The 8894-nt window shown below is 45.6% G+C and overlaps 1 pseudogene; it reads right to left on the reverse strand.

The window, feature by feature from the left end:
* Window positions 1-3460: 3460 nt before the first annotated feature.
* Window positions 3461-7861, reverse strand: LOC101098696 (annotated as a pseudogene).
* Between the last annotated feature and the right edge of the window lie 1033 nt (window positions 7862-8894).

Here is an 8894-nt window from a genome sequence, read left to right on the forward strand (position 1 = left end):
TTGCCGATTCTATGTTCTGAGTACTGAAAAATCAAGTATGGTCCTACAGGTCTGTGTATTCCAGAAAGCAAGACAGTGCATGGTGGGGATGTACAGTGTCTGCAAGTTTCACCTTGGTCCACTGCAGGAGGGGGATCTAGAGCCAGGAAAACTCCTGCCCGGGCTGGCAGCGTTGGAGATGGTGGGTGCACATAAACACAGTGGGGGCAGGGCGCCCTGTTGACAAGGTAGGGGGAGAATGTTTGCACTACCCTGACCACCACAGATGTGCCTGCATCTAGCCTGGAAGGGCCGGCCAGGGAGGAAAATACTGCCCGCCACCTCATTTGCTCTTGGAGAAGTCTCTCAAAGATCCCTCCCCCTACGGCATACCCTGCGAAATTAGGAAATCAATTTCCTTCCCGTATACCCCAGGCAGTTTTCAAACTGCTGCTTGTGTGTCAAACTGCTGTTGTATGTCAGTTGGGGCTGTTGGTTGTGCTGTTTCTTTAAGGATGGGGACTCAGTTTCCTATTGCTCTCCCAGTGCAGAGACCAGTGATTTTAAAGTTCCTGGTGTTAATCTCCTCTGACTGTTAAGATCTCTCAAAGCCACGCCCCCTTGGTTTTCAAAACCAAATATTATGGGGATTCGTCTTCCCAGTGTGGGTCTCCCATGCCTTGGGCGCCTGGCATGGGTCTTCTCCTCTCCTCTCTCCATACCTGCTGCAACCCTCCCTTTTGGTACTTAGAATATGCCCTTTTCTGAGTTTACAGAGAACTCTGTTCAAAAGTTGACAGACGTATTGTCTTCTCTGTGGTTATCAATTTTTTTCTTTGTCCAAGATAATTTCAAGGGAGAAAGATGGATTATTCAGCGTGTATAGATCGTCCGTGCTCCTCTAATCAAGATCATTTATAAATATTTATTTTTAGACTGGTTTTGCTCATTCATTTCTGCTTCATTCCTGTTTATAATTACACCAAAAATAATAAGATGCCTAGGAATAAACCTAACAAACAAGTGAAAGACTTGTACACTGAAAACTGTGAAACACTGATGAAATAAATTGAAGACAACAGAAAGAAATGGAAAGACATTCCATGCACATGGATTGGAAAAAACAAATATTGTTCAAGTGTTTGTACTACTCAAAGAAATCTGTATAATGCAATCCCTATCAAAATACCAACATCGCTGGATGCCTGGGTGGCTCAGTCAGTTAAACATCTGACTTCAGCCCGGGTCATGATCTCACGGTCCATGAGTTCGAGCCCCACATCGGGCTCTGTGCTGACAGCTCAGAGCCTAGAGCCTGCTTCGGATTCTGTGTCTCCCTCTTTCTCTCTCTCTGCCCCGTCCCCACTCCCGCCCTCCCTCCCTCTCTCTCTCTCTTTCTCTCAAAAATAAAAATTAAAGAATATTAAAAATATACCAACATTGCCTTTCACAGAACTAGAACAAGCAATCCTAAAATTTGTATGGAACCGCAAAAGATCCTGAAGAGCCAAATCAATTTTTGAAAAAAAAGCAATGCTAGAGGTATCACAATTACAGACTTTGAGTTGTATTACAAAGCTGTAGTAATCAAAACTGTATGGTACAAGTACAAAAATAGACACATAGATCAATGGAACAGAATAGCTATTCCAGAAACAAACCCAAAATTGTATGGTCAATTAATCTTCAACAAAGCAGGAAAGACTATCCAATGAGAAATAGTCTCTTCAACAAATGGTGTTGGAAAAATCCCATAGCCACATGCAAAAGAATGAAACTGGACCATTTTCTTACACCATACACAAAAATTAATTAAAACTGGGCCAAAGACCTACATGTGAGACCTGAAACCATAAAAATCTTAAAAGACACCATAGGCAGTAATCTCTCTGACATCAGCTGTAGCATCATTTCTCTAGATATGTCTCTAGAGGCAAGAGAAACAAAAGCAGAAGTAAACTATTGGGACTACATCAAAATAAAAAGCTTCTGCACAGCAAAGGAAACAATCAGCAAAACTAAAAAGGCAACCTACCGAATGGGAGGAAATATTTGCAAATGACATTCCAATAAAGGATTAGTATTCAACATATATAAAAAACTCCTACAACTGAACACCCAAAAAACAATCCAATTAAAATATGGGAAGAAGACATGAACAGACATTTCTCCAAATAAGACATCCATACGGCCAACAGACACATGAAATTATGCTCAACGTCACTCACCATCAGAGAAATGCAAATCAAAACCAAAATGAGATATCACCTCACATCTGTCAGAATGGCTAAAATCAAAAACACAAGAAACAAGTGTTGGTGACAATGTGGAGAAAAAGGAACCCTTGTGCTATGTTGGTCAGAATGCAAACTGGTAGGTTTACTATAGAAAAAGAAAACGGTATGGAAGTTTCTTAAAAAATTAAAAACAGAAGTACTGGGGTGCCTGGTTGGCTCAGTCAGTTAAGCACCTGCCTCTTGATTTCGGCTCAGGTCATGATCTCAAGGTTCAGTTTGTGAGATTGAGCCCTGCGTTGGGCTCCATGCTCAAAGCGTGGAACCTGCTTGGGACCCCCTGTCTCCCTCTTTCTCTGCCCCTCCCCCACTCACGCGTGCTCTCTCCCCCTCAAAATAAAGAAATATACATTTGAAAAATAAAAATAAAAGTACCATAGAATCCACTAATTGCAGTACTGGATATTTACCTAAAATGTACCAAGAAAAACCCCACCCTAATTCAAAGAGATACATGCACCCCTACGTTTATAGTAGTACTATTTGCAATAGCCAAATTATGGATTCAGCCCAAGTTGCCATCTACAGATGAATGTATAAAGAAGGTGTGGTGTGGATGTATACAACGGAATATTTTTCAGGCGTTAAAAAAAGAATGAAATCTTGCCATTTGCAATGACATGAGTAGAACTAGGCTGTATAATGCTAAGTAAAATAAGTCAGAGAGAAAGACAAATACCATATGATTTTATTCTTGTAATTTAAGAAACACAAAAAATGCACGAAGGGGAAAAAGAAAAGGAGACACAAACCAAGAAACGGGCACTAAGCTACGGAGAACAACCTGATGGTTACAGGGGTGGTGGGGAAGGTGGGGGGATGAGTGAAACAGGTGATGGCGATTAAGGAGTGCACTTGTGGTGATGAGCATCCGGTAATGTATGGAATTGTTGAATCACTACATTGTACGTCTGAAACTACCGTGACACTATGTGTTGTCGTACTGAAATTAAATTAGAAACATAAAAAATAAAACAACACTGGGTCTGCTATTTGATCTTGGGTGACCCGGAAAAATGCTTGGTTTGTTTTCTGTCTTTAGACCAGTTGTCTAGCCATGGCCACAGAGCTCCCTTGTCCAAACGCCATCACTGAGAAAAAGTAGGCTGCTGGGTCTTTCTTGCGTCTTCACTTTGAAAGATCGTCTCAAAGAAGAGCTGTCTTTTGCCTTTCTTGCTGCTAGAGTTTTAGCACTCAGTCGTGGCTCGGTCGCATGCTCTGGACGTCCCACTGCCTTGCCCTGATGCTTTGCACACAGTGGGTGCAAACATGTTTGGGGGTGTGGTGGTGATCAGAGGAGGGGGCAGGATAGAATTTATTTTTATTGACTTAATGACTGAAGAGAAGTCAGTTGTTTTTGCCAGTACTTAAGATGGCCATGTCTTCAGTGGCAGGGGACCTGAATCCCAATTCCACTACTTAGAACCTTTATCAATTTGGGTGAGTCTCTTACCTTTCCTGGGCCTCGGTGTTCCTACCTATCAAATGGGACTAGAATTACTTGCCTTGCATACCCTATCAAATGATGCATGAAATAGTGCAAATGAAAACAGTTTGGGAATGTTTGTCATGTTTTTTTTCCCCTTCAATTTGCTCACTCCTAGCATGCTGACCATCCATTTGTTCTAGCAACTAATGACACCTATTGTTGGTCAGGGATAATTTTGCCTTGGCATTCCTCTCAAAATTCTAGGGCATGTCATCTGGTCCTAGAGATTTAGTGACATCCTCAATGCAGCCAGACATAGGCAAATTTCTGAGAGAGCCAAGGAGATGTTAGAGAAATACTCTGACCAACTAGGAATAAATCCAGTAGCTTGAAGCAGAGATTTTTAAGCATACGGGAGTTGAAATACACTGGTATTGTATACGTGATTTTTATAGTCTCAAGTCTCCCACATGTATAGTCCTGTGACTATCTTTTAAAAAATTTTTAATGTTTATTTATTTTCTAGAGAGAGACAGAGACAGAGACAGAGCAAGCAGGGGAGGGGCAGAGAGGGAGACACAGAATCTGAAGCAGGCTCCAGTCTCTGAGCTGTCCACACAGAGCCCAATGAAGGGCTCGAACTCACAAAACCACGAGATCATGACCTGAAACGAAATCGGACGCTCAACGAACTGAGCCACCCACGTGCCCCTATTTTTTAAGACCAAAGTGACTCAAAATATCTTGGGTTTGAACAATTATGTTGAATCTTCAGGACCTTCCCTTAAAACCACTTTAGGTCTCTAGAACATTTAGGAATGTTTCTGATGTTCCATTTAAGGAACAAAATTTAGGGGCCAGGGGACAGAGATCCGCATGTCTGAGGATGGAACGTGGCTCAGATTCCTGGACAACTCTCTGTGTGAGCCAGCAGCACACTGCACCCCTCCCCCCTCCATCCTGTTCCTTCTGGGAAGTCTGAAGGTGTCATGCCCTCACCTGTTGGGGCATATTTCTGTTCTTCCTCCTTTTCCTGTGTCCTGGTCACTGCTGATGGTGGTGACACTGACCTTGGGGCTGGTGAGGTCAGCAGTAACAATCATTGGTGCTGCAGGCTCTCTCACCCCACCCGCATGTGACGGAGGAGGTGTAGGCTGGGAGGTGTGTTCTCCTTGTTGCCCTTGGACCTCGGGAGGGAGCTGAAGGCCTGAAAGGAAGAGACCTCCCAGATGGAGATGCTTCTCACAAGGGACTGGTCCTGTTTACGCTTCTGGGAGGGAGACAGTGCTGGCTGGCTGCTGCGGAACATCACGTAGGTCATGTCCATCTTGGAGGACTGGGTGCTAGAAGGCTCACATGGCTGATCAGCAGCACCAACTGCCGGGTGATGCGGCTGAGCTCGCATGTTCTCCCAGTGGGTCAACTTCTGGGTGCCTGCCACGGTCTCAGGAGTCACAGTCATGTGCTGCACTGACCTGTGCTTGGCCACTCCAGTCACATGCCGCCACGCCAGGGAAAGCCAGATTTTCCAAGTCCGAATCGACCAGGCCTGGTGGGCAACTAGGCCCGGTCTGATCTGAAGACACCGTAGACACACGAAATTGCCAGCATGTGTAGAAGAAGATGGCTGCCATCCTGCGTCTGGGCGGACACATGATGAGAGCTTGATAGAGTCAGGAGGGGCACAGATCTGGGCTGTTCCTGTCCACAGGGGCATGCTCTGCTGGGTCGCTGAGGTCATGGCTGCCGCTGAGGGCTGGTAAAGGGCAGATTGGTAACTTAGGAGACTTCAGCTTCGGCTAAATAAATAGTGGCGCTGGTAGAGGCGGGAGCCTGGTTCTGGACAGCGTTCAGATGGTTGTTGAAGGTCATGGTGACGTCGGTCGGTGTGCTGGGGGCCACCTGCCTGATCAAGATGGTTTTGCCTGGGTTTGCAGTGTCCTCCGTATTCACCCAGTGCTTGCAGACCTCCATGATCTGGAAACAGTTGATTTGTGTATAACGGGAAAAATCACGTAAGTGTCTCAGGGTTTCAACTGGAGTGATGCTCAGCATCTATGGTCAGCGTCTTCTTTAATAGGTCAATGAACTCCCGCCAGTCTGCCTTTTCCACAAACATGCCACTGCCTTCTAAATCTATTGTCGTGTTCACTTGGGCCACAGCATCTAAATAGTGGAAAATGTACTTCCTTGCTTCTTTCTACTTAACCGCCATTTCTGCTTCATGGTCCTCTGGTGTCTTCAGCCTCGGCAAAGTATAGGAAAACTCTATGTCCCAGTTGAAAAGCCTAGTTGTCTTTGTCCCTGCACTTCATAAATGTTTATCTGGCAAACCTTGTTTTTGTGAAATACACCAAATCCGATTACGTTCGGAAGCTCCTGGGTAGGGTGGCCAGCCCAGGAACAATTCGGTAATGACACAGCCCAGCGACCACATATCAGTTGCCTCTCAAAATGGTAAACCAAGGATGATCTCAGGGGCCCCGTAACATCCGGGCTGCAAGTAGGTAGAACACATAGCTCTGGACACGTGACTGGCTGAACCAAAGTCAATGACCTTTACTCTGTAGGGTTATCGAGATGGGATCACCCAGCGTGGTGTTTTCTCGTTTGGGGTCAGCATGGATAAGAATTAAGCTTTGGAGTTTCATCAGGGCTGTGGCTACCTGCTGGAGGCCTGTACAAATGTATCTGAGTGGCAATGGGCTAAACTTACTCTGCTTCAAAAGGTCATGGAGGTCCTGCTCCAACATCTCAAAAAACCAAGCACGTGTGATCCTTGTGCTGGAAGCACTCATAGACGCAGACACAGTTGTAGTCCTCAGCTCTCCCGCTCTCAAGGCGGCCAGGATCCTCTCCTCAGTCTGACCTTGCCAAGCACATGGAGGGGTGATTCTCCAGGATTTTGATGGCCACACTTTCAATGGGGCCCCATTTCTGGCACTGGACGGCTTACTAAACATCCCTTGGCCCAAGAAATCTACAAGTTCCTGAGCGTTGGTCATAGAGCACAGTACTTCATGCTAGGCTAGCTGAGAATCACCTTCACGGTTGGAGCCACTGTTTTTGGAGGGGGTAGTCATTGTGGTGGCAGTGGCTACCATGGCCCCACTTGCATTATTCTGAATCATGGATGGATGCTCTTTGATGATCTGCACGCTCCTTCTGTTTCTATCTCCTCACTCTTATGCTTGAGTCCACAATTTTGTTAGGTATGAGGAAGGCTCACGGTGCTTCAACACATTAGGTTATGTTGAGACAGTTAGGGATCATGGGAGCAAGCCCTAAGTAGAAAACACTATGCACCTGGGGCACTTTCTATTGGCTGTTACTGTTAAACTGCTTCTCTTAAAGCACAACACTAGGATGCAGCCCCATATAGAAGCCAGACTTCAGACAGGACCCTGGCTCCATGACGCGTCAACGAGCTACCTGAATTGCCTGCCAATATCAACCCATCAGGATGAGGGGACTTTCTCTCCACACAAGCAGGGCATCCCCTCTGTTCAGGGAGGCTAGCCTGATTATTCTCTGTTGACGCTGTGTCTTGCTTCGGCTCGAGCCCTTGAATTTTGGGGCCTGGCCTCATTTCTATTGTTGTCTGGCTGAGAAACCAACTCCTGTGAAAAGGTGATCCACCAAGAACTTGTCCAATGAAATAAGTACTACATTCTGATGTTACAGCTCTGTGCCCGGTGCTTCCGGGGAGGATGGTTTCGCTCAGTTTCTTCGCACTACAAAAAGCACTCGATTTAAGGGTGTGAGGGGAGAACACGTGCACACGCAAGGCTATACCTTCACCAGCGGGGCGGGTATCTTGAGATGGACCGCCACAGAAAAGGAAACAGAGTGTGCAAGCTGGGCCCACCCGCCCCAGCCTCGGAATCTGCGACCTTGACCCCGTGTCTCCATGCTTGGCCAGTTTTGCGGGACTGGGCACCAGTTTTGGGGGACTGGGCTCCACCGCCACCAAGGTGAGGTCCTGAGCAGAGTTCTGGGGCAGGCGGGCAAGTGGGCACAGTGGTTCCTCCATGGGTGCGCGGTGAGGCAGGAGCCCAGGTGGGTAGTGCACAGCCAGTGCCCAGACAGCGCTTGGCTGGATCTCAGCTCCTGTGGTTACCAATTGTCTATAGATGTCTTCATGTATCTCTGTGTACATTTAATGTCACTCTTGGCTTTTCCCCCTAATCTTTTTTTTAAAATTCATTTTAAAACAGCCTCATGGTTATATAAATTAAAATTATTTTCTTAAGATTTTTTTAATGTTTATTTTTGAAAGAGAGACAGAGTGCCGGCGGGCGAGGGGCAGAGTGAGGGAGACAGAGAATCCAAAGCAGGTGGTCGCAGGGCTCGAACTCTCGAGCTCACAAACGGTGAGATCATGACCTAAGCCAAAGTCAGACGCTTAACCGACTGAGCCACCCAGGCACCCCCGTACGTTAAAATTATTTTAAAAGTACTTACATGATTGGATTTGCACCTCACTCCAACTGAAATGATTTTTAAAAATCAATAAAATGCATGAAACGATGGTGGTCAAGGTATTGAGGTTCAGGGGGTGGAAGATAGTTACAATGAGGGATAGGAAACTTATCATTGCCCCAGCTTAGTTTCTAGAGGGAATTTTGAGGACACAGCACAAAGGAAAGAGGAATTCGGCTAAGATGAAACCGAGAGCCAGGGTGTGAGGCATTTACATTCTCAGGACAGATTCCTGGAGAAGAGAGAGAATTCCAGAGATCCGCATAAAGTCTTTCTCTGGTAGAATACTGATAATCACAGGTATATGAGGAAACTACCTGAGGCTATGGAAGAAGTCACAGAAAAAAAAAATTAGAAGCACCGATCTCTGGGGAACACACAGAGCTAGAAATAGGTCCTGTCCCACAACCCAGAGCCAGAAACTTCGTAATTCACAAAGCCTTGGGTAGAGAGAGTATTCAGATAGGTTTTGACTCTGCTGCGGGACAAATTCTCCATAGATGCTGCACTTCCTCTGCTTTTGAAACCTTAAAAACAAGTTTCAAAAGGATCAAAATGACACCATCTGCATCTAAGAACAAAGCTCAAGAATATCCATAGCGGTAAAAACCATACAGCATCCAACAAGATAAAATGAGCAATGTCTGGCATTGGATAAAAAATTATAAAACATACAAAGAAGCAAGAAAATATGACCCAAACTGAGGAGG

Source organism: Felis catus, chromosome X, assembly GCF_018350175.1.
Source record: "Felis catus isolate Fca126 chromosome X, F.catus_Fca126_mat1.0, whole genome shotgun sequence".
Taxonomy (NCBI): domain Eukaryota; kingdom Metazoa; phylum Chordata; class Mammalia; order Carnivora; family Felidae; genus Felis; species Felis catus.